The sequence below is a fragment of the Musca autumnalis genome, unplaced genomic scaffold, assembly GCF_047663935.1.
Source record: "Musca autumnalis isolate F117 unplaced genomic scaffold, ASM4766393v1 scaffold_4, whole genome shotgun sequence".
In the NCBI taxonomy this organism is placed as follows: domain Eukaryota; kingdom Metazoa; phylum Arthropoda; class Insecta; order Diptera; family Muscidae; genus Musca; species Musca autumnalis.
In genome coordinates this window covers 104,622,767-104,650,571 of record NW_027411977.1, presented here as the reverse complement: position 1 = coordinate 104,650,571, position 27,805 = coordinate 104,622,767, and the positions used below count along the sequence as shown (strand labels likewise).

The window sequence follows — 27,805 nt, the reverse complement described above, 5'->3', positions numbered from 1 at the left end:
TTAAAGAAATAAAACTCCTTTGAGTATAATCATCGGTCCACATGTCTGTTGTGGATGAAATTTTTTAGCCCTCGATATCAGCCATGATCTTATGCTTCAATTTGTCATATTCCTCAGACATGATTTTGGTACTTAATACTTTTCTGGAAATGACTAGATTTTTGAATTGTTGTTTGCCAAACTGTACTCCTATATTTATGAGTGCTTGTGCATATTCACGAAAATCTTCTCCTAGAATATATGAATGTAAGAACACATAAACGGGTTGATATGAATTAAAATGTCTTACCTTCAGTAATACTGAGTGGATGAAAATCTTTTGCAATAAGTCCAAGCTGCTTGCGAGATAGTTGGTTGACAACATTTTGTGGTACACTCTTACTGATAAAATCAGATATTTTTGATTGTGTAGTGATATCTTGTAAGTGCACATTACACTTGTGTCGCGATAGAGATCCCGTCCCGGACTTGCTTTGATAGTGTAATACCAATTTGCATGAATTGCAGCATACATAGTCGACTATGGCCCCATCGTACTTTATAAGCTGGAAGCTTTTCCAGACCACACACTTTGTATCCATTTTTGGAAACAATTTTTTGACGTTTCATGTTACAATAAGCTGGTGCATGGCACAATTACAAGGTCCTTGCATGCGTAAATTGACATTTCAATATTTTAATTCGCTCTATAAAAACAACACATTTGACTGCACACAAAAACCAACAGTTTTTTTCTCCACCTACAACTATTTTAATTGTAAAATATTAACAAAAAATTAATTGTTGCTTAAAGTACAGTACAAATGTACCTTGTAATTGTGTCATGAGCTGGCGTGAATGGTTTGGCTAGTGAATGTGCCTTCACTGGCCTCTCCATAACAAAACGGCAAAAAGTACCAGACTACAAAAACAAAGAAAATAAATTTGGGAAAACTACGGTTGGTGAATTTTTTGATCGTTTTATTTCCTTGTTCGATTTTCTTGTTTAGTATGGTCTCTTGCACGACTTCTAAAGGGAGCCCAAAAATTTAGCACGATCGTGACACATAGTGCAGGTCGTGTTTAGTCGTGTCGTGCAAAATCGTGTCGAACAAAAAAACACAATCACGCACGGCCAAAAATTTATTCCGGCACGACACGCACAAACACGGCGATTTTCGGGAAGGCACGAACACGCACTACTCACGGCACGACACGCGCCCACCTCTAGTGCTAACTAGCTGATGCATATACATAACTTATCAGCACTTTGCGCCCAGTCCTGACCACCTCTAAAGCCGCTTTTATATGAACCTATTATTGCATTGACCATTGGCTTTAGTCGCTCGCACAATATGCCATTTATGCCGCTATAATTTGATCACACTGTTTAACTTGTTTTAATACTTTGACACTGCACTAATATATATCCGAAACGAGGAGCTTTCGTTAAGCTGGGGATATCTGTTCTGATTGAAGCTAATCGATGTCCATCTTCAGTGTTGTTCAGTGTCTGTTCGTACTTTATTTGCTACGTTTATTCGGATTGAAAAAAAAACAGTGATCTGAGTCCATGGGGCGCCTTCGCCACTGGGGCGGCTACGCACATTGGGAAAAATACCGATATAGCGTGCAGAAAATCAAAAAATGGGGGCTATATCAAAAGTGGACCGGTACCGACAATTCTCAGTCGGAATATTTTATACCCCCAACAAAGACTAAATACCAAATTTCAGACATTTCAGTTTGATAATGCGGCTAAAATAATCAGAATTGCATAAATAGGGAGGTGCCGCCCTATATACAATAACACATCGACTTTTATTTTCTGCACGTTAGATCTGCATTTTTTCCACTGTGCCACGCCAGCGCCGATTTTCTCGCAAAATACAAGTTCTTGGAAAAATCCGTTAAAAGCAAGATTGTGAGTTTAATGAAGGTCTATCACGCTGTTTTGTGTTCTCAGGGTATTGGGAAAAATAATTATGGTAGGTACTTTTTGTGATATCTTCTTTACCTTTTGTGATATCAAAAACACATTTTATATCGTTATACTACTGAAGAATATAAATCCCAATAATTCGCATGAAAACAGCAATTGCAAATGTCAATATATTAATATTATGAAATAAGTAAGGGTGGGGCGCCTACGCTATGATAGGGGCGTGGTGGGTTAATGTTAGAAATTAGTCATGTTTAACTTAAATTCTTTTTACCATAGATATACCAAACTATAATATGAAGTTAAAATTAAATATTGTTATATTATGATTTTTGTACCTAAATTCAAGGCACATACTTCAATTACCCGCTAGAATCTGTTGCCTTTTGTGAATTTTAAAATAATTTTTGATTATTCAATAGAAAACATGTTCCTTTTTTTTCATAATGTTGATATTTAAAGAAGAAGTATGGTAAATTACAGCTGCCCCATGGGAGGGGAGGCTTCGCCACTTTTTACACATTTTGTAAAAATAATATTTTAAAAACAAAACTATAAACAATTATTATATCAAAACTTATAGTCAAGATATGCTAATTTTTGTACCAAAAATAATATTTGAAAAAAACTATAACGATGTCGGTGTGAAGACATTTTGAACATATTCTTGATAAGCATAAAATTCTAAGTCGATATAACTATGTCCGTTTGTCCGTCCGTCTGTTGAGCTCAAGATATAGCCCGCAATTTTAAAGATAGATCTTTGTAATTTGGTATAAAAGTTTCTGTTACTCCTACGATGTTTGGTATTGAAAATTGGCTATATCGGTCCACGTTTTGATACAGCGCCCATAGAACGGTACCACCCGATTTTCGGTATTTTTATGGTTGTGCCTTCAATATCCCACCGAAATTACTTAAATTAGGAACAAAGTCGTTGGGAGTATATAAGTTTTGAACGAAATTATTCGGTATTGCTCGAGGTCTTTATATAGCCCACGTATTTTTCACGTTGTGTCCTCAATATCCCACCGAAATGACTGAAATTAGGAACTAAGTCTTCGTTGAGGGTATATAAGTTTCCAAATGAAATTTTTCCCAACCGAATGTTTTAAATTTGGCATTTAGTCTCCGTTGGGGCATAACACTTTCCACCAGAAATTTGTCGTTATACGCCCACATCTTAATATAGCCCCCATAGAACGGTAACCTCCGATTTTAGCCAAATTATTCAAACAGAATAACTGAAATTTGGTATTTAGTCTTCGCTAAAGGTACAAGACATTTCTACGTGTACAAAAATTCCCTTGCAAAAAATTAGAGAGTATAGGTTCACGTTTTTCTATAGCCAGCATTTAAGTTTTTTTTTTTTTTAAGATTTTAGTCTCATTTTTATACTGAAATGGTCGTTAATTGGATTTTTGTGTTCCCAGAAGGTAGAGGAAGAAGATTTAAACTTACTCGCAAACAAACTGTTCATATATATCCAGTTTTAAATCTAGCCGGTATTGCCGAATTTTATGTATTTCGAGGGTTTTTTTGTCAAATTTTCGAACAGGGATCCATGATTTGGAAAGAATTACGATGACGCTACATATGAGATCTTTTGGAGGGATTATTATCAGTTGGTATATACTTTAGTACTTTCTTAAACGAAAGGAAACTAATTGTCCTTATTCACTTCAATACCGTTCGTGATGGAGGATATAAAAAGTTCGGCCCGGCCAAACTTATTAGTTATTTTATACGGATGTGTTATAAACCCGATGATCAACCCAACTTTTTATCGTTCTTATGGGTGAACGAGCGGCTCACTACCATTAACGGGTGATATACATTTTGTAATTTTTTAATTAATCCTTATTATGGTTTGGCTTATGCAAATAGTTAACTGGCTTATGCAACACTTAAGCATTGAATCATTGGTGCTCACTTGGCATTGCATTGCTGAAACAGTAGATTTTCTTGGCCATTAACGAAGCAATTTTTCGCTCACATTTTAGTATATCTAGTTTTGGTTGCTTTGATATTGTTTGAATAAAACTAATGAAACATGTCTACAATATTGTGTGTGTTTCACGTTATATTTAACGAGGAATGATTTTTATGCCTGCGTCATTCCCATCTTCGGTATTGTGTTAAATGCATTGCGTTTAATCAATGATTCAAATACGGTGTTTGTTTCTCGGTAAGTGCTTCCTATAAATCTTTAGGTAGGCTCACATTAGGCAAATATTTGCTCCAGCGACCGGCAGTGAGCGCTTACTTAGAACAAGTGAGAGCACTTGCTTCCAGTAAGCGCACACATCCGGTCGCTGGAAAAAATATTTGCCTAATGTGATCTTAACTTTTATAAATATTCTACTTCTACAATTAGGGATAAGCAAAACGGGACCCCCGGGTCGTCCCCGGTCTACGTTAGTGGTGTCAATCAAGTAATTCCAGCAAAATACTCCATCATTTTGTTTGCGGATTACAATTTTGAAATCATTGTATGTTGATTTAAACAAAACATTGTTCCACAACATCCCATACGGGACAAGGGAGACTTCTCTCATATCAATGAGTGCACCCCGATTCATATTTAGCTCAATGATATGGGACCTACTGTTTATCGCCGAGTCCGAACGGCGTGTCTTAAGACACCACTTGTGGAGAAGTTTTTCAAGGCTGAAATACTCAGGAAATGTCGCCAACATTACTGAGGGGTGTTTTGCCACCGTTGAAAAATGTTTGATGTTGCTTGGCCGGGGAATCGAACCCCCGACCTTCTGCGTGCAAGGCGGGCGTGCATACCATTGCACCACGGCGGTATGTTGATTTAGTTTCTTGTAATTAACGTTCTGTAAACATTGCGTTGAACGTAGATTACTACACAAAATGTGGACACACATACAAATTTCCTATCCATAATATGTTGAGGACAGCGTAGCATTGCCGCTTAGTTTCTGCATTTGCAAATTGTGATTTACGTCAATGATAGTTATTTATAACCAGGCATTTTAGCCAAACCTCTGACCCAATACGATGGCTGGGTCCACTTAACTATAATACGCTTGATACCACAACATCGATTTTCATTTTGCACACCAATTTCAATGAAGGCATTGAAAATCGTATATACTTAATCTGAATGTTTGAAAGAGAGAGAGAGATGACCGTTCTGTAAATGGCCCATTTACCAATTTCCCAAAAGTAATATTCTATGCCAAGTAAAGTGATGTGATTTGGTATGTGACATTTTATGCCACTAATTCCCAGGATATTTGTACCGATGTGAGAGTAGTTGTATATGCCGAAACGGAATTGTACTTTAAATTTGTGCACTGTGGGTGCAGGCGATAAAAATATTTGTCAACGGTAGTTGGAACAACTTTAAATACCCGCCATGAAATATTCTGAACTAATGTGGAATAATAAAATCTCTTATGAAAGTGTCAGGGCCCACAATCCTATGCTTAATTTTAGCTAATTTGGTCCGCTAAAAATTGAATATACCTGAAATCGGTCGGTACCGTTATATGAGGTATTTACCACAACGTGGGTTATGTCTACAAATTTTGATGTAGATGTTTTTATCCACGGGAAACCATAAATTCCAAGGATATCCAATGTTGCCCAAAACTGTAGATAATAAAAATAGGTAAAAAAAAACTTTTTAAGTTAAACGGTTTTATGTTAAACATACATTGCAATGTTTAAGATAAATGTACTAAAAACCAAAAAATAATAAAATAGATACAGTCGTGGGAATTATAAACATATGCATAGACTAGACTAAAATAAAACCGTGGGGCACGTCAATTGTCTACAACCGTTGATTAAAATGTTTGTTTTGTAATGTTACACCATAATTAGGCAGTTGTTCAACCAACAACGATGGACGTGTGATAAGTAGGGCTAGAATGTGGAAACAAGCTAGCAAGCTCGATTATAAGCGAGTTTTAGGGCTTCATAGTGGTGAGCGAGTAGTACTTTGTCGATTAAAAACAAACTACGAGCAGTGAAACATCTCTTTTATTTACATGGAGTGTATAACTATTGGAATTTCCATGAGCAAGAAAATAGCAAGTAATTTCCTCACCGTCTGCGGGCCAACTGCCTAACGACGAATTAAACGATTCTTCTATCGCACATTATGACGATAATTTGTAGACAATTGACGTACCCCACGGTTTTATTTTAGTCTAGTCTATGCATATGTTTATAATTCCCACGACTGTATCTATTTTATTATTTTTTGGTTTTTAGTACATTTATCTTAAACATTGCAATGTATGTTTAACATAAAACCGTTTAACTTAAAAAGTTTTTTTACCTATTTTTATTTTCTAGTTTTTAGTTTTTATTTCGCATTCTGTTTAATTCGTTTAGTGCTTCATTATTGCAAGGTTTCTTGCCCGTTAGTTTATTGCAGTCCCACTCTTCCATACGTAGTCCCTGCAAAGATCTTACTCTACTAAGAGCCACGTAGGCTTGACCTTCTTCAAACAGTTTCGCACCCAAGTAAACGACTGCGTGATCCACACTGCTGCCCTGCATTTTATGTATTGTAGAAGCCCATGATAGTATTAAAGGCAAAACACATCTGTGTGTATCGCTCCCGTTGTTTTGTTAACCTGGCTTCATATTCTTCAGGCGTTTCTGACGCCGTCATTTGTGTATATCGCTGACGTTGCTTTTTTAACCTGGCCTCATATTGCTCAGGTGTTTTTGACGCTAATTTTTCCCGTCGTTTCTGTAATCGACTATTTCTATCACCTTCACTTTCTTTAGCTCGTTTTGCTTTATACTTTTCTTTCGCTTTTTGAAGCCTTCGTTTACGTTGTGTTGCAGTTTCTGTTTTATTTGTGTTTGTATTTTTTATATTTTTATACCCTCCACCATAGGATGGGGGTATATTAAATGACGCGTCGTCGTTTTAAGGAATTTTTAAGATATTTGACCCATTTTACCACCGAATTGGTTGTAATTTGGTACTTTGTGTCTCCAGAGGCCAAAAAATATTCCTACCAAAGTTGGGTTATATAGGTCCACGTTTTAGTATAGCCCCCACATAAGACCCCTTATAAAGTACGCGTCATTTTAATATATTTAGAATGTATTAGACCCATTTGACCAAAGAATCGGTTGTAACTTTGTATTTTGTGTTTCCAAAGAAACATTTCTACCATAAAATGTTTATATAGGTCCACGTGTTGATATAGCCCCCATAATACAATATCTCCCGATTTTCGATATTTTGAACGTTTTAGCCTCATTATCACACCGATATGGCTGAAATTTGGTATTTAGTCTTCTTTAGGCGTATAAAACTTTCCCCCAGAAATTGGTAGGCATAGGTCCACGCCATCATATAGCCCCCATAGAACGGTACCTTCCAAATTTCGGTATTTTGAAGGTTGTGGTTGTGTTGTGTCCACCGAAAGGGCTGAAATTTGTGGTGGAGGGTATAAAACGCTTTTCTTACTTGTTTTTTTTACCATTTTGTTCCCACGAGTAATGGACATTTAAACGGTCGACCCCCCAGAGGTCCAATAAAGGGACAAGGCTATGTACAACAAGATGCGCCTGAGTCTTGAGGGGAAAACGCTAACGACATATCATTTTTATCCACCCTAATGCCATACAGTTCTCGGCGCGTTTTAACCTTTCACCTTAACTTGGGTGGTGTACCGCTAACGACGTATCATTTTTTGCCACCCTAACGCCGCACTGTCCTCAACACGATAAAAAAATCTTGACTTGGGTGGTGGATTCAGGCTGGATTAATCAGATACCTAAATTACAGATTCAATTTCTAAATTTAAATCTTAATTATTCGCCATTTAGTGGCTGCGCCCATCTTAAATATTGAGGTTGTATAGTGCACTGTATTCTTCTTGTCAAGCCCTTTTATTTGATACCCATATTGGTGGAATTGATAACAAATTGTTATCAGCCATTTGGTAGCGGCGGCGGCCATCTTAGATTTCAATTTTGCATAGTAAATTGTATTCTACTTGTTGAGACCTTTCATTTGATACCCATGTTGATGGGATTAATAAAACCTAAGTTATCCGCCATTTTGTAGAGGCCGCCATCTTGGATTTTAATTTTATATAGTACATTGTATTCTACTGGTTGAGCACTTTCATTTGATACCCATATTGATGGGATTGATAAAACCTACGTTATCCGCCATTTTGTAGCGGCGGCCATCTTGAATTTATAATGATAATGAATAAACATAATTGTATTGTCACCAAAATCCAAAGTGTATACAAAATTTCTTATTAATCGGTTGATAGGAAGAGGGTGAAATTTGAATTACTAAATTTGACCCAAGAATAAATAATAAAACAAACGGGGTGAGCTAAATAAAACCATTTAAAAACTAAAATAACTGAAATATGCAATAACGTTTTTTGGGGCCATGCCAAAATCTCTGTTGAAAATTTTTGTTAAGAAGTTTTGTGACCATTGGGTCCCTTAAATGCCAAATTGCTGGTAGTTCGATCACAAAATATAGCTAACACCTTAAAATATAAAAATCGGGAGGTAACGTTACACGAGAGCTCTACCAAAATATGAACCTTTGTTGACAGTTAGTTGGATTACAAAATGTAACTAATATCCTCAAAATATCTAAAATTGGAAAGTACAGTTAGTTAGTTACCAAAACATGTACTAATTTTAACAATTCTTGTTTGAGAAGTTTTGTGACCGCTGGGAACTTGAAATGTCAAATGACAGGTAACTCGCTCCAAAAATGTAGTTAATTTCTTCGAAATAACTAAAATCGGTAGGTACCGCTATATAGAAGCTTACCTAAACATGGACCTATGCTGACAATTTTGGCTGGGGAAGGTTTGTGACTATTGGGAACCTCAAATGTCAAATTACAGGCAGTTCGGTCACAAAATGCAGCTTATTTTTTTAAAATACCGAAAATTTGTAGGTACTGTTATAATGGAGCTATACCAGTATATGGACCTTTTTTGATAATTTTTGTTAAAAAAGTTTTGTGAACAGTGGGAGGCTCAAATGTCAAAGTTCAGGTAGTTCGTTCAAAAAATGTAGCTAAAATCTTCAAAAGATCTAAAATTCGGAAATACCGTTTTATGGAAGCCTTACCAAAACATGGACCTATGCTCATAATTTTTGGTGGAGAAATTTGTGGGCAAGTGGAAACCTCAAATGACAATTTATAGGGGTTTTCGGACAAAAATGCGGCCAAAAATCTCAAAATACCTAAAATCCGGAGGTACCGTTAGTTATATGGGGCTATACCAAAACGTGGTCCTATATAGCCCATATTCCAACTTTAACTGCCTATGGAGTTTGCCTAGGGTGCAAACATATAGCGTTTAAGCTCAATTATTGCGGACGATAGAGTGATTACAGCTGGCGGATATTGCTAATTTATATATGTACTTTATGGGTTTACAAATGATTATTTCGAAAGCCAGGGACTTATCTTGTTCCCCCTGATAGGATATTGTGTGAACGATCATAGCCTATGATCAATGAAAAAATTGTCATGCCAATGCGGCTTTAGACCAGGCAAATCTTCCAATGGCCCGATATATTCCGTGTAGAAAATCCTGGAAAATACCCTAGTTATGCAGGTCGACACTTATCTTCATTTCGTCAATTGAAATCTAAGCCATGACCCGTAAAGTTCATTAGGGTTTGTAAGATGACACTGACTGATACCCGGTCCTCAGTTAAAAGAACCACTACGAATAGTTTAGTGCCAACAGAGGTTTTAGACAAACAGACATCCGTTCGTGTGACCTATCCAACATCCCGCTGCAATAGGTTATACGAGATGCAAACGTTAAAAGTAATTGCACAATATACTTCAATAGCCAAATATTTCTTTCTTATGACGAAATCATTGACATCACGTGTCGATCGGTAATAGAAGTTAGTAACTGACACATTGAAAAGAGTCGAAAAGAATATGCTGAAGTGGGTCCGGTCAACTGCGCAAGGCGACCATAAAACTCGGACCAACTGCAGAAGTTGTTTGATATTTTCGAGTTAGTTAAAGACTATGTCAACAGCGGCACACCATAAACACAACAAAACATCAGTTGTGAAATAAGAAGAAGAATACTGATGGCCAACAGACGCTACTTTGGCTTAAGGAATCAGTTTAAAAACAAAGGCACATCTCGTCAAAAAAAAAAAAAAAACTTGCAAAACACTGACATGGTTCCTAAGCCTGGGTACTTGCGCAAGCAGATAACACAGAAAAAAATCTACGGGTCAATATTCGTTGGTTTGTAACAAATCAAGTGGAATCGAAATCTTTTCTCAGTTCGGCTTATAAGACAAATGTTCTGTAGAAGACCAAATAAGTAAATTACAGTTTTATACCGCCCACCATAATATGGAGGGTATAATTAAAATTGTAATTCCGTTTGTAACGCATCGATATATTGGTCGGAGACCAATATACAGATCGCAATTTTTAAAATAGAGCTTCGTAATATTGTACAAAAGTTTCTTCCTATGTTATTTGGCATTTAAATGGCCTGTATCAGTTCACGTTTTCATATAGCAACCATAGAACGGTACCTCCCAATATTTGGTATTTTGAATGTTTTAGCCTCATTATCACACAGAATTTGTTGAAATTTTGAATTTAGTGTTCGTTGGAATTATAAAACTTTCCACCTGAAGTTTGTCGGTGTAGGCTCATGTCTTCATATAGTCTCCAAAGAACCGTACCTCCAATTTAAGGTAGGTTTTAACCTCACAAACTTATAGAATTGGCTGAAATTTGGCGATTAGTCTTTGTAGGGGGTCTAAAACTTTCCACCTGAAATTTGTGAGTATAGGTACACGCCTCCATATAGCCTCCAAAAAGCCGTACCTCTCGATTTAGGAATTTTGATGGTTTTAGCCTCACTAACACACCGAAATAGCTGAGATTTGGTACTTAGTCTTCGTTGGGGGTGTAAAATTTTCCACCTGAAATTTGTGAGTGTAGGCACACGCCTTTATACGGCCTCCATAGAACAGTACCTCCCGATTTTCAGGATTTTGAAGGTTGTGTCCTCAATATCCCACCGAAATGGATCAAATTTGGTATTTAGTCCACTTTGGGGTGTACAACTATCCACCTCAAATTATTATGTATTTCGAACTTAGTTCGGAAAATTGTAAATGTTGATCCATGTTTTGGAAAAAACTACGATGACGAGCTCTTTTGAAGGGAGTATTATCAGTCGGGTTATACCACTCCTGGAATAAGAGGAAAAGCTTAGTACGTTCATAAACGAAAGGAAACTATTTGCTCTTATTCACTTCAGAACAGTTCAGTCCGGCCGAACCCAGTAAGGAAGGGATCAAAGTGGGGCGGGACAGACTATATGATACCCTACACCACTGTGAATATGTAAAATATATATGGGAACTAAACCTAAATCTGAACCGTTTTCAATATAATACGGCACACTTATTACTAGACCAAATTCCGTCACACAATCCATATTTCATCAAAATTGGTTATAGGGTGTTTGCTGCATCAAATACCCCAAATCGGCCGAAAATATATATGGGAGCTATATCCAAATTTGAACCGATTTCGATATAATTTGGCACATGACCGAATTCACACAAATTTCATCGAAATCGGACGTATATAGCGTGTTTGATGCAGAAAATACGTGAAATCGGCCAAAGAAATATATGGGAGGTATATCTAAATCTGAACCTATTTTCACCAAAAGCAATAACATTGTTCCTACGGCAAAAAAAAAAATATTTCCCAATTTTCAGCAGAAACGGACGATAAATACAACCTGTACGTTGCATACGCACGAACATGCATAAAACGACTCAGCAAGTGATACTATGAATATCCCCATAAGGAACTATGGGTCTATCTCGTTTCTTTATGCATGTTACATACAAATGCACAAAGACACAATACCCCTTACCACAGTTAGGTGTAGGGTATGAAGAGAGCTTTTGTTTTTAAAATGAAAATTTTTTTCCTATTGCAAAAGACATCCCAACAAACCAACATTACTTCAGAAAATGTTATAATACATTTGCAAAGGTTTATCCCGCCGTTGGAGACTAAACTAATTTAGTTAGCTTATCCTTGTAATTGTAGAACGTGTTTATACAAATAATTTTTTAATATTTATAAATTCAGACTGCACAGTATGTTAGGAAACCATCAAAATGTTGTGTTTCAAAACCAACAAAATAACAACTTATATTAGTATTTTTTAAATGGTTTTATTTAGTTCACCCCGTTTGTTTTATTATTTATTCTTGGGTCAAATTTAGTAATTAAAATTTCACCCTCTTCCTGTCAACCGATTAATTTGAAATTTTGTATACACTTTGGATTTTGGTGACAATACAATTATGTTTTTCCGCTACAAAATGGCGGATAACGTAGGTTTTATCAATCCCATCAATATGGGTATCAAATAAAAGGGCTCAACAAGCAGAATACAATATACTATAAAAAATTGAAATCCAAGAAGACGGCCGCTACAAAATGGCGGATAACGTAGGTTTTATCAATCCCATCAATATGGGTATCAAATGAAAGGGCTCAACAAGCAGAATACAATACACTATAAAAAATTGAAATCCAAGATGGCGGCCGCTACAAAATGGCGGATAACGTAGGTTTTATCAATCCCATCAATATGGGTATCAAATAAAAGGGCTCAACAAGCAGAATACAATATACTATAAAAAATTGAAATCCAAGATGACGGCCGCTACAAAATGGCGGATAACGTAGGTTTTATCAATCCCATCAATATGGGTATCAAATGGAAGGGCTCAACAAGCAGAATACAATACACTATAAAAAATTGAAATCCAAGATGGCGGCCGCTACAAAATGGCGGATAACGTAGGTTTTATCAATCCCATCAATATGGGTATCAAATGAAAGGGCTCAAGAAGCAGAATACTATAAAAATTGAAATCCAAGATGGCGGCCGCTACAAAATGGCGGATAACGTAGGTTTTATCAATCCCATCAATATGGGTATCAAATGAAAGGGCTCAACAAGCAGAATACAATACACTATAAAAAATTTAAATCCAAGATGGCGGCCGCTACAAAATGGCGGATAACATAGGTTTTATCAATCCCATCAATATGTTTTTCCGACCTTTTTTGTTCACCATTGAAATAAGTATTTTTCTTCAAGCTCGAGGTCAATATATCAATTATCTTTTATTGTTCGATATTTCGCAATTCTTTGAATTGCATCTTCAGGAAGATTTTTTTTTTTTTTTTTTTTTTTTTTTTTGTTTTAAGTAAATATTTTAAGACTATTTCTTGACGTGTTTTTTGCGATTTTATCTTCCTGAAGATGCAATTCAAAGAATTGCGAAATATCGAACAATAAAAGATAATTGATATATTGACCTCGAGCTTGAAGAAAAATACTTATTTCAATGCCCATCAATATGGGTATCAAATGCAAGGGCTCTACAAGCAGAATACAATACACTTAAAAAATTGAAATCCAAGATGGCGGCCGCTACAAAATGGCGGATAACGTAGGTTTTATCAATCCCATCAATATGGGTATCAAATGAAAGGGCTCAACAAGCAGAATACAATATACTATAAAAATTGAAATGCAAGATGGCGACCGCTACAAAATGGCGGATAACGTAGGTTTTATCGATCCCATCAATATGGGTATCAAATGAAAGGGCTCAACAAGCAGAATACAATATACTATAAAAAATTTAAATCCAAGATGGCGGCCGCTACAAAATGGCGGATAACGTAGGTTTTATCAATCCCATCAATATGGGTATCAAACGAAAGGGCTCAACAAGCAGAATACAATATAAAAAAATTAGAATACAATATATAAAAATTGAAATCCAAGATGGCGGCCGCTACAAAATGGCGGATAACGTAGGTTTTATCAATCCCATCATTATGGGTATCAAATGAAAGGGCTCAACAAGCAGAATACAATATACTATAAAAAATTGAAATCCAAGATGGCGGCCGCTACAAAATGGCGGATAACGTAGGTTTTATCAATCCCATCAATATGGGTATCAAATGAAAGGTCTCTACAAGTAGAATACAATTTACTATGCAAAATTGAAATCTAAGATGGCCGCCGCTACCAAATGGCTGATAACAATTTTTTATCAATCCCACCAATATGGGTATCAAATAAAAGGGCTTGACAAGAAGAATACAGTGCACTATACAACCTCAATATTTAAGATGGGCGCAGCCACTAAATGGCGTATAATTAAGATTTAAATTTAGAAATTGAATCTGTAATTTAGGTATCTGATTAATATAGCCTGAATCCACCACCCAAGTCAAGATTTTTTATCGTGTTGAGGACTGTGTGGCGTTAGGGTGGCTAAAATTAATACGTCGTTAGTGGTACACCACCCAAGTTAAGGTGAAAGGTTAAAACGCGCCGAGAACTGTATGGCATTAGGGTGGATAAAAATGATATGTCGTTAGCGTTTTCCCCTCAAGACTCAGGCGCATCTTGTTGTACATAGCCTTGCCCCTTTATTGAACCTCTGGGGGGTCGACCGTTTAAATGTCCATTACTCGTGGGAACAAAATGGTAAAAAAATATATTAAAAATACAAACAGAAATAAAACAGAAACTGCAACACAACGTAAACGAAGGCTTCAAAAAGCGAAAGAAAAGTATAAAGCAAAACGAGCTAAAGAAAGTGAAGGTGATAGAAATAGTCGATTACAGAAACGACGGGAACAATTAGCGCCAAAAACACCTGAGCAATATGAGGCCAGGTTAAAAAAGCAACGTCAGCGATATACACAAATGACGGCGTCAGAAACGCCTGAAGAATATGAAGCCAGGTTAACAAACCAACGTGAGCGATACACACAGATGATAGCGTCAGAAACACCTGAAGAATATGAAGCCAGGTTAACAAAAAAACGGGAGCGATACACACAGATGTGTGTTGCCTTTAATACTATCATGGGCTTCTACAATACATAAAATGCTGGCCAGCACTGTGGATCACGCAGTCGTATACTTAGGTGCGAAACTGTTTGAAGAAGGTCAAGCCTACGTGGTTCTTAGTAGAGTAAGATCTTTGCAGGGACTACGTATAGAGGAGTTGGACTGCAATAAACTAAAGGGCAAGAAATCTTGAAATAATGAAGCACTAAATGAATTAAACAGAATGCGAAATAAAAACTAGAAAATAAAAATAGGTAAAAAACTTTTTAAGTTAAACGGTTTTATGTTAAACATACATTGCAATGTTTAAGATAAATGTACTATAAACCAAAAAATAATAAAATAGATACAGTCGTGGGAATTATAAACATATGCATAGACTAGACTAAAATAAAACCGTGGGGCACGTCAATTGTCTACAATCGTTGATTAAAATGTTTATTTTGTAATGTTACACTATAATTAGGTAGTTGTTCAACATACAACGATGGACGTGTGATAAGTAGGGCTAGAATGTGGAAACAAGCTAGCAAACTCGATTATAAGCGAGTTTTAGGGTTTCATAGTGGTGAGCGAGTAGTACTTTGTCGATTAAAGACAAACTACGAGCAGTGAAACGGGTCCTCGCCAGCTAGCAGTGTGAATGTCCAACGATAAACTAGTTGAAACATCTCTTTTATTTACATGGAGTGTATAACTATTGGAATTTCCATGAGCAAGAAAATAGTAAGTAATTTCCTCACCGTCTGCGGGCCAACTGCCTAACGACGAATTAAACGATTCTTCTATTCCACATTAAGTCGATAGTTTGTAGACAATTGACGTGCCCCACGGTTTTATTTTAGTCTAGTCTATGTATATGTTTATAATTCCCACGACTGTATCTATTTTATTATTTTTTGGTTTTTAGTACATTTATCTTAAACATTGCAATGTATGTTTAACATAAAACCGATTAACTTAAAAAGTTTTTTACCTATTTTTTATATTGAACATTTGAGATGCACTCATACAAAATTTTATGAATTGTGGCAATCCCAAAAAATGTTCACTACATACACAATGTCAAAAAACGTGTTGGGAAGAATATGATATTGGTCCTATCATGTCCATTCTGACTGTCAGAAAATATCACCATATTGTTTTCCCATTATAAATATGCGTTTTCAGCAAAACTCTGTAACAAACAACAAATTTCGGCTCAAAACGTTGGGTCCTTTGCCATCCTTTCTTTCAGACGTTTTCGTTCGTACATATATTTTCGTTATGGAAACTAAAAATATGACAAAAATGTTAATTAAACGAACGAATCGGAAATCTGTTTGTACAGAAAAAAACTAAACGTTATTCAAAAAGTATTATTTTTCTTGTGAGCATTTTTCCACTCTGCCTATGTAAACTGAATAAAAATATTTGACTATAAATATTAAAGAACAATTTTTGAAGGCAAAACGCATAACTTTTTTGCATCACCGTAGTGGTTTCAACTCACGGTACACACAGTATTATATTTACACCATTATGTATGTGTGGCCTTGTGTGAGCACTCATTTTCATTAACTTACCTGTCAATCAAATCTCGTTTTTTTCGTCGATCCTGCGAAAGTGCTTCCACACAGAGTACTATCAATTTACTATCGCACGTTAGTCGTTCCTGATCCAATAATTTGTTTCCCAACAAATTGCTGGCATAACCAATTTTATCTCTTGCTCCACTATGCCAAGCGTCACAATATGTGTCAATTGAACGTTCGCCATTGGGTAATGCGCCATGCCAGACATGTTTCTGTGGCCTACAAAGAAAAAACAAGAACCAAAAAAATATTTAAAATAATTGAAATGTAGCAAAATCAAAAGTTGTACAAACAAGTGTTGCAGAAATATTTAAATAACATAGACATATGCATATATGGTTTTTTACTTTTATATATTTATACTTCTGTATATATAATGGGTAGCTGATGGAATGTTTATAAAAAACCCCCAGTTTAAAAATTAAATAAATTGTGACACTTGATTTTTTATTTTGTTGCATTTTTTCTGTCGGCAATGTGAATGAATATCCTTACACATACTCTGAATAAGTTACGACACACAAAACATGTTGGCCAAATAAAATTTGAAAATCTTATTTATTTATATATTGACATTCATTTTTGAGGTCAATGTGTTGTTTGAACTTTTGTGGCCAAGAATGAATAACATTGTTGCTAAATTTAAATCAATATGACTAACAGTGTACATAAATTATATTCACACACCTGTTTACAATTTCATACAAGTTTGATCTAAATCCAAAGAATATTTAATTTATCTCTAAATCGGTGATATTATGACAGAGCGTTTAAATACAGCATGAATAATGAAAAATCATGTACATATCGCTCATTTACTCAAAGAGTGACACATTTCAAAAAATCAAGTTTCGAGAAAAACGCGTTTTAAGTTGCCTATTGAAATATGCTTACCAACTTAAAAAGATTATTACACAAAAACTAAAAATAACAAGTTGGTCCATATTTTGTAGAGAACTAGCTAGATATCAGTACTAAATTTCTGTGCAAGATCAAGCTTGACTTGAAGTGTTTTAGTGCTTCATAAACTCAAAAAACTTTTTTAATGATTTATACCAAACTCCTAGAAAATAAGTTGTAACTCGTTGAGTTTTAAAGATATCAACTTGAAAATTTGACACAAGATAAAGTAGAAAAAATAGAAATTGCTAACTCAAAACACCCATTTTTTGAGTTATGCCACTCTTTGAGTACAAAATATACAAATTTTCAAACGAATGTTGTATACTTTATGGATACACGTAAAAGAGTGTCTATGCAAATGAATTTTGACAATCTAAAGAGATTTCTCATAGACATATTTTTATGCATTATTTATTATTATACATATTTGTCTAAAATTTAGACTCTAAATAAAGTTTACCACAAAAGTTAAATCTCTGCGGTACATGCCACATTTTTGTTGTGTGCTGGCTTTTGAATTTGTGTTACCATAACACAAACAAATATTTTCTATCAATTTATTTAATCATGTCCCATTTGTAGCCTCACCATTGTATCACTCTAGACACTTTGTGGATGGATAGAAAAATTGTGGATGTATGTAAATCTGCGTTTTTGTATCACCCAATTGCGGGTATTTTAAAGTTTTTAGCTATATTTTTGGCGAATTAGTTATAATTTGGCATTTAAGGTAATAACAGGTCACAGATTTCTGTTGTTCAGAGACCCACAGCCAAAAATTACTAGGAACATTTTTCTCTTAACAATATCCCCAAAAAGTAAAGGATTTTGCTATATTTTGACAATGTTTAGAATCATGTAAAGTTAACGTTTCAAAATATTAACAAATAATTTCATCATATGACTGACTGACTGATAATCCACGTCCAGGCTAAACTGCTGAAGCTAGAATCTTGTAATTTGGTCCGAAAGGTACTAAGATGTACTAGAATTCTGAAATTTAAAATGATGGTCACAGGTGGAATATACGATAGACATTCCGAGCGGTTTTTAAAAACTCCAACAATAAGTGTACGAAAAGTATTGAATGTACTAAATTTGGTACTATTTGGTATTATGTGAACGGATAGAGCTAAAGGCTTGAAATTTGGAATGAGGTAAGGGTTGAAAGGGTTTATACAAAGAGGTGGTTTTGGAAATGTGTACTCATGTATACGACAAGTAGGAAACAGGCAAAGGTCTTTAACATTCCATGTAAACAAAAAAGTTAAATGTTAAGATATTTCCGATTGTATACTCCTTATTTTGGTCTTACCGAAGTGATATCACTGAATTACATAACACGCACTGTAGTTGTGAGTTATTTGATAAATGATACACCCAAAAATATATGCCATTATTAATATATCCATTGTTTTTAACATATAGTAAGTCTGATATATTGTCAAAAAAGTTATGAAATCAATGGGAAATTGGGAAGAAGTCTTACGTCATTTTAAATACGAATACTAATAAAAAATAAGGTTTACATCATTGCTAAATAAGAAAATGTCGCTAACATGAACTTTCAAAATTTTGGTCAAGTGGCCAGAAACGTGGTTTTCTCGAAATGCTATTTTGGAAGTCAGTGTCCACTCTGGCTCGAAAACGAATGAAACAATCTTCATATATTTTTATTGGTTCATTAAGTATATCAAAATCTTGCTTTTCACTAAAAATAAAACTTTCATAATTTATAGACGAAAAAATCATCAAATTATCTCAAATAGGAGATTATTGACGGTTCTGGAATAGATTTAACGTACTTGTAAATAGTCTGTCGGATTGCGCTGTATATTTGAGCAGCACTTACTATTGACTTTTCTCGACTTTACACTCGAACCCATTCTATTTTGCTATACCTGTTTATTCTGGGAATAAAGACAAAGAATGTGTTAATCTAAACATATCTTCTAATTGCAATATGAAATTTATGGTCTGTGTATTTGTTGGATACTGTTCATAGTATTCCAATGCACAAACTATAAATTGTATAATGCAATTTCGAGGATTTGTATACATTTACACAATTATTGCCGGAATAAAGTATAGAGAAAGTGTTAAGAATACATGACAAGTTATACTCAATATAGCCATTGGCCAGACAGTATGTAGGTATAATGTTAAACATGTGTGATTCATTATCATTACATATGTATATAGCATACTAGTACATTTCTGATATTCTGCTGATAATAGCTTTGTTCCTTTGCGTTAAAATTTCTTCAAGTTTTACCATTTTTAACACGGAAAGCGTTCCTTAACCAAAAAAGTAGTAAAACTGGAAGCAATTTTTAAGAGAGTGAGAGAGGAGAGAGAGCCAAAATGGCTTTTTCTTTTACTACTTTCTGCTCGACAAATTTCGTTGTGTAAAAAGTGTAAAATCTGTCAAACTGCTGATTTGACATTTATTTGACAATTAAGGCAAAAGAACAAAACTACGCGCTTTGTCAAAGCAAAATAAAAAGAAATAAAATAATAAAAATTTAAACCAGTGAAATAAAACAAGTAAAAAAGCATTAAGTTCGGCCGGGCCGAACTTTTCATACCCCCCACCATAAAATATTCATTCCTGTCCCCAACTTTAAGTGAGTACGTTAAAATGTCAGATAATGTACATAAAATGCTTCATTCGGGAGGCCCTTTTTTATGGTGCCTATATCTAACTGTTGACTGTAATATAGGGGTTATAATAAAACATGGGCCTATGTTGACAGTTTTTGATGGGAGCCTTTAATGTCAAATAACTCCTAATTCGGTCAAAAAATTTAGCTAGAATCCTCAAAATATCGAAAATCGGTACATAACGTGGGAACTTCAAATGTCATTAACAGCTAGTTCGGAGGTATCTGGGCTATACGAAAATATGAACTTAAATGAACAATTTTTGTTGCAGAATTTTTGTTGACTTTTAAATTTCAAATTACAGAAAGTTCGTCCAAAAAATAATGCTAAGGTACGGAAAATCGGGAGGTTTGTTTTGGGGCTATACAAAAACATGGACCTACGTTCGGTTAAACATTTTAAGTAAAATCATCAAAGTACCGAAAATCGGGAAGTATCGTTATATTGGGGATATGTTGAAAATTGTTGATGCAGATGTGTGGTCACCTCTACAACCTTCAAATTACAGTTAGTTCTGTTAAAAATTGTAGCTAAAATTGCCAAATTACTGAAAATTGGGAGGTACCGTTACATGGGAGCTATATCCGAACATGGACCTATGTTGACAATTTTTGATGGAGAGGTGTTGTGACCACTAAGAACTTCAAATGTCAAATTACTGCTAGTTCGGTTTAATATTGTAGCTAAAATCATCAAATTACTGAAAATCGGGAGGTACCGTTATATGGAGGCTTTCGTGACAATTTTTGGTGGAGAGGTGTGGTGACCACTAAGAATTTCAAATGTCAAATGTTCAAATTACAGATAATTCGGTTAAAACTTGTTGGTAAAATTCTCAAAATACCTGAAATCGGGCGGTAACGTTATATGGGGGCTATTCCAAAACATGGACCTATGTCCACTAGTTATATAAGTTTATTGACATTTAAGAACCCTAAATGTCAATTGATAGCTAAATCGGTCTGAAAATGTAAATAAAAACGTCAAAATGCCGTAAATCGGGGGTACTGTTATATGGGGCTATACCAAAACGTGGACCTATGTCCACAGGTTTTGTCACATAAGTTTATTGACATCTAAGAACTTCAAATGTCAAATTATAGCCTCATCGCACTGTGGTCCCAGGCCGCGACAAAAATACAAAAATCGCTGTCTACAAATTATGATTGTAACTATTCAAATCTATCGTAGACACATCCAATTTTAGTATTTCGGCTTTCTTTTTCCAACTTCTAACGGTACTTGCTATAGCAGAGCCGCAGAAGTGAGCATTTCCATTTGAAGAAATTGAGACATTGAAGTTTCCATTGACGTTGTGACAAGTTAAAAGTGATATCACAAAAAAGTAATGTGTAAAATTACTATAGTAAGAAATGGATGTTAAAGTTAATGGTATTGTTAATGTTTTTAATTGATAACATCATAAAGTTGTATCTTTATTTTGTTGTAAAATTGATCTCTTTTGAAATGCATTTTTGTGAGTGTTTTTTATTTAATATTGTGAAAAGAAATAGACTTTTAGTACCTTGGATCCTCGCGGATCCTCACGTTATTTTTATTTAAATGTTCGTGAAAGTGTCCAGAATTAGAAATAAATTATCTCGTCTGCCGAAAGTTGCCGAGCGGTATTCAGTTTTCATTATACTGAGTATACTCGAAGTTTTGTGAATGAGTTTTTGGGCGTTTTCAAGCAATCGGTGTTGTTGTTTTGCATTTTTTTCGGTCTTATTTTATAAAAATGATGTTTTTAGGATTACAGTATGAATTTCCAAATGTGCATGTTTTTTAAATATGGCGTTCAAAAACGTTGTCAATGCCAGCATGGGACGGACAGTATTCGAAGAAATTATAGCAAATCTTTAGGATGTTGCGGGATATGATTCATTTTATACACTGTCTCTGGAAAGGAATTTCAAAAATTTGGATACACAACGAGAGGACAAAAATATATAAACATCATGCAAATTGGCCTGCTATAAAATACACGATTATTTTTGAAGCATTAATTGTCTGCCGTTCAAAGTAAAAACGCGGCCTGCCGTATATTTAAGCTCCACACGGAAAACTAAACCACGTAGAATGGTTGTATTGACATGCAGGACCACCTGTATGGTCTTGTTTACTATTTATATGCCCTGGTACATTTTTAGTCGATCTGGGAACTCTGCTAATCCTGTAGCTAGTATTTATTTTAATAGATGCCAACCCATCCTCGCTAAATAAACGTCTCATAAAACATCTTAGTTTCCAGATATTCTCGGTTTGAGAAATATAGGACATTGTTTACATCTAATATAATCTGGTACGTCCTTGGTCCATGTGTTAAACCTCTTAGTAAGAATATTCTATGCTTTATATTGTTGATACTTGTTACCAGTTAATCCTTATCAAGAATAAAATTCATAAAATATCATGATTTTTACAAACGTGTATGTAAAAAATTTAGGCCAAATACTTAATATGTCAAATATCTGGAGTTAACATGATATAGGACTATACCCAAATGTGGACATATATTGATGAATTTTTGCAAGAATGTTTGATACAGATTATAAATGATACAGATTATATATAAATGTCAGATTGCAGCAAATTCAGTTGGAAAATATGGTCAAAATCTTGAAATTATTAAAAAACAGGAGGTACGTCTATATGGAGAATATACCAAAGCATGGACCTCTATTGACCATGGACCTATGCAAGATGTTTTATACCACCAAAGAACACAAAATGTCAAATTACAGCGAATTCACTTTGAAAATATAGCCAAAATCTTGAAATTAATAAAAAACTGGAAGTACCGTTATGGGGGGTCTACACCTAAAAGTGGACCAATCCTGACGATTTTTGGGGAAAATTATATTCTAGTCACTACGAGTTTACGGTAAAATTTTCAGATCGATATCTTGATTATAAATATTAAAACCGTCAAAATACCGTAAATCAGGGGGTACCGTTATATGGGGGCTAAACGAAAACGTGGACCTATGTTCACAACTTTCGTTATATAAGTTTATTGACATTTAAGAACCCTAAATGTCAAATTATAGCTACATCGGTCTGAAAATGTAGCTAAAAACGTCAAAATACCGTAAATCGGGGGGTACCGTTATATGGGGGCTATACCAAAACGTGGACCTATGTCCACAAGTTTTGTTAAATAAGTTTAATGACACTTAATAACCCTAAATGTCAAAATATAGCTACGTCGGTCTGAAAATGTAGCTAAAACCGTGAAAATACCGTAAATCGGGGGGTACCGTTATATGGGGGCTATACCAAAACGTGGACCTATGTCCACAACTTCTAATATATAAGTTTATTAACACTTAAGAACCCTAAATGTCAAATTATAGCTACATCGGTCTGATAATGTAGCTAAAAACTCAAAATACCGTATATCGGGGGTACCGTTATATGGGGGCTATACCAAAACGTGGACCTATGTCCACAACTTTTGTTATATAACTTTATTGACATTTAAGAACCCTAAATGTCAAATTATAGCTACATCGGTCTGAAAATGTAGCTAAAAACGTCAAAATACCGCAAATCGGGGGGTACCGTTATATGGGGCTATACCAAAACGTGGACCTATGTCCACAACTTCTAATATATAAGTTTATTAACACTTAAGAACCCTAAATGTCAAATTATAGCTACATCGGTCTCAAAATGTAGCTAAAAACGTCAAAATACCGCAAATCGGGGGGTACCGTTATATGGGGGCTATACCAAAACGTGGACCTATGTCCACAACTTCTAATATATAAGTTTATTAACACTTAAGAACCCTAAATGTCAAATTATAGCTACATCGGTCTGATAATGTAGCTAAAAACGTCAAAATATCGTATATCGGGAGGTACCGTTATATGGGGGCTATACCAAAACGTGGACCTATGTCCACAACTTTTGTTATATAAGTTTATTGATACTTAAGAACCCTAAATGTCAAATTATAGCTAAATCGGTCTAAAAATGTAGCTAAAAACGTCAAAATACCGCAAATCGGCGGTACCGTTATAGCGGGGCTATACCAAAACGTGGACCGATATAGCCCATCATCGAACTTGACCTGCCTGCTAACAAAAGACGCATTTTCCCCAAATTTCAGCGTCCTATCTCCATTTTTGTGGATGCTAGAGTGATTACCACAGACGGACGGGCGGACGGACGTGCTCAGATCGACTTAGAATTTTACCCTGATCAAAGATATATATATATACTTTATAAGTTCGCAAATGAGTATTTCAATGCGTTACAAACGGAAAAACAAACTTAATATACCCTCCATACTATGGTGGAGGGTATAAAAACAGTGTTTGTTTTTTTGACATTGCTGGCAGATCTACTATTTTTCTGTTTCTTTACTTTTGTGCAAAACTTGTTACCTGAGAGCAATTTTTACAGTTTTCTGAGAGAAGAGGTGTAGTGTTCAAGCATTTTGCATTAAAGACACCGGGGTTATTTATTCTTATAATTTCTTTTATTTGTTTTCAACAGCTTGTCGCAAACAAGAGGGCGAGTGTCTGTTGTTTTGTGTGTCTATTACTGAACTGAACTACCGACCAGCAGTCGATTACCCGCAAACCAATAATGCCCCACACACATAACAACAAGACACCCACTCTTGTGCTCACGAGAGATTGGTACAATATTATTTCTCTTATGTACTAAACACTTATGATCTAGAGCAAACTACAGTATCTTACAAAAGTATGTATATACTACAAACTCGGCTATCCTGACCACAAAGATCACCTGACTCTTTTCGACACAATTATCTTATGAAACATTACTATTTGTACAATATTTGGAATAATAATGTGTTCTATTACATGAACAAGAAATATATCAGTATGTTGTGGGTTTTGGGATTTACACTTATTTAATTGATTTTTTACAACAATTGGTCACATTATACGTCACCCATATTCCCTTACAAGGTATTCTGTTGTGTTGAAAACCTTCTACGTTCTGTAAGTCATAACGGTAGTTTCCCAGTATTTATTTTACAACTAATAGGCCCTTATATTCTAGTGTAAATTTTTTGACACGTCTATACTAGTGCCAATATGTTTTTATTACGTCATAATCTCTATCGTCTTCTTTCAAAATAATCTCTCTAAATTGATCTAAAATTTTCCTTCATTTGTTAACACCGAACAACATCACGCTGGGATGTTCATAAGTAGTTTTATGACAAGTGTTATTTAAAGCGAACTCGACGGTTTCTAAAGTTTTGGCCCAAGTATTACTATTTTCGTTGTCTATCAGTTTTGCAATCATAGGTGCTAAATTTCTGTTAACACGCTCTACTTGATTGTTGATTTCAGACAAAAATTTAGGTGTCTTCACACGTTGTACCTTATAATCTGATCGACTGTATTATTTAAAATTTTCATCTACTGGTTTCATTCAATTGTTTTTTTTTTTTTTATATGAGGAAGAGAAAACATATATTCTAATAGTTTGTTTACGCCAACATGTCACACTATGTCATGTTGTTTATGTAAAACAAAAATTTCATCTGAATCAGGAATCCAAAAGCAATGTACCGGACTTAATTTTTTTTTTTTAAAGAACGTTATGTCCCAGTTCATAAAATGTATTGTCTGATGTCTGTATTTGTTCTTTAATTTTAATAATCTTAAAATCTTTGATTTTTTTTTTTACGACTAACTAATTTCTTCAAAAGTATTAGTTTTTATAATCATAATACCTGGTGATCGGGTTAGTGCATCTAAATTTTGTATTCGACGCTCTTCCCTATGTTATTTTGTAAAATACCGTAGCACTACAGACGGGTAACATGAAACCAAAAGTAGAAGTTTCTTTTAATAACTTAAATATTTCTAACTCTAACTTTTTGAAACTAAATTTTTTGTATTTCCTAGTTAAAATCATAACGTGATTTGTCTGAAATTGAGAAACAAAAATCCTGAAACAGGTGCACAATACAAGAAAATTTTGTATAAATTCCGGATAGCTTCTAATTAGTTTTCATCACTCCTCATGCACTGCGTTTGTATAACATAAAGTTAATCTGTTGTCGCGCAAAAAATTGCATTTATTTAAACGTAACTCAAATTTCCTTCTCACCAAACTTAGCATAACTTCTTTAACAACTTCGAAATTTCGATTAATATCAACAGAGGCTATCATAACGCTGACTAAATGCATCATATCATTTCTTGTTCTAATAAGCTTATTGAAATCATTGTTTATGAACATTCGGAACACAGGCGGATCATTTTACAATCCAAAAGGTATACGCAGAAATCCGTATTGTCCTAGTGACGTATTGAACGCTGTATATTTTATAAAATGTTCTTTCATAAAATCGTTACGAAACCTATTCGTGACATCTAATTTAGTAAAAATGTTTTTATCTGTTAAACTGTCTAACAACTCTTCTAATAGGTAGTTAATTATTGCTGTAATTTTGTTTAATTTTCTGAAATCCACACTCATTAGTAAGTCTCCAGCATTTTTATTCACTTCATGCCTTTAATAATCGTCTAAATTTGCTGTAACTCAGTTAAAAAGTGTAAAATTTTCTAATTTTAACTTCATTTCATAATGTATGTGTGGTAATTTCTTTGAACAAAACGTTTAACTCACTTAAAGTTTTAGGTTGAATGTTATCCCCAATTGTTTAAGTGAGAGTCTGTAAAATATAACAAAAAGTTTAATCCTAATATTTCATTCTTAAATTGAACACACTCTTGGTCTATATTTGACAGTGTCAGTTCTTGGAATCACAACCGAAAAACAGAAATTTACTGCAAGTTTTTCCTAAAAAATCTCATCCCAACAACACCGAATATTTCATTGGCTAAACGGCAAATGCCACAAAGTTTACTTTAACATGTTTATTTTCATGTTATAGCGATTAAAAAGAAACTCCAAATATTTTAATGACGAAAAATTTAAACTATAGTAATTTGTATGTGATAAAGAAAAAAAATTGTGTTCCGGCCGCGTTGCCGGAGGCTAATTAATTAATTAAATTTTAAAGGAAAAGTAAATACTATCATTAGCACTAAAATTGTAATCGAAATATCTTACATAATTACTTTAAAGATTCGCTCCTCATTTCTTCATGTTTTGCTCACACACCACCTTACGGGCTGCGCTGCACGTCATCGGCTGTTTACGTGGTTTGTCGCAGTTGTAGCAGCGAACATCTGTCGTGCATTGCATTTCATTACACACCTTCAGCAATTTGATTGTAGGCGACTGCCAGACCTCTGCACAATTTTTTGGCGATAGAGCTGCAAATTTTGTGCGCCGTCGATTACACACTCTATTAACTCATCATCTCTCGATTTCTCTGCATGTTTTATGTTGTCGTCGCTGTAGTCGGCGAAATTTTTCCCATACCACCACCATACACGACCTTTTAATTCTCTATCGATTTCCAGCTTACTGTCGTTTGAACCAAGCACCAGGCAGAATTTACTAAATACTTCAGACATGTCTTCTAATACCGTGTTGCGACGGGATTGTATCCAACACAATGGTTCACCAACAAGTTTTATAGCAAACAGCGCACGTAACATGTTGTCGGACAAGTTGTAAAGTTGTTGTAATTCTCGCAACTGGATCACCCAGAAATCGCATATGTGCTACCATCGAAATTTGGAAGAAAATTGCTCAATTGAAGCAAAACGTTATCTGCAATTTGAACGGTATTTTTGTTGTTTGTGCTGGACATCAGTTTTAATAGCTCATGTTCTTTTGCTGCAATTTTTTTTTCTCTGCGCAGCAATTTGTTC

The 27,805-nt window shown here is 34.8% G+C and overlaps 1 pseudogene; it reads right to left on the bottom strand.

Moving 5' to 3' along the window:
- Window positions 1-27,805, bottom strand: part of LOC141403036 (uncharacterized) — a 1,250,555-nt pseudogene that overhangs the window by 324,314 nt on the left and 898,436 nt on the right.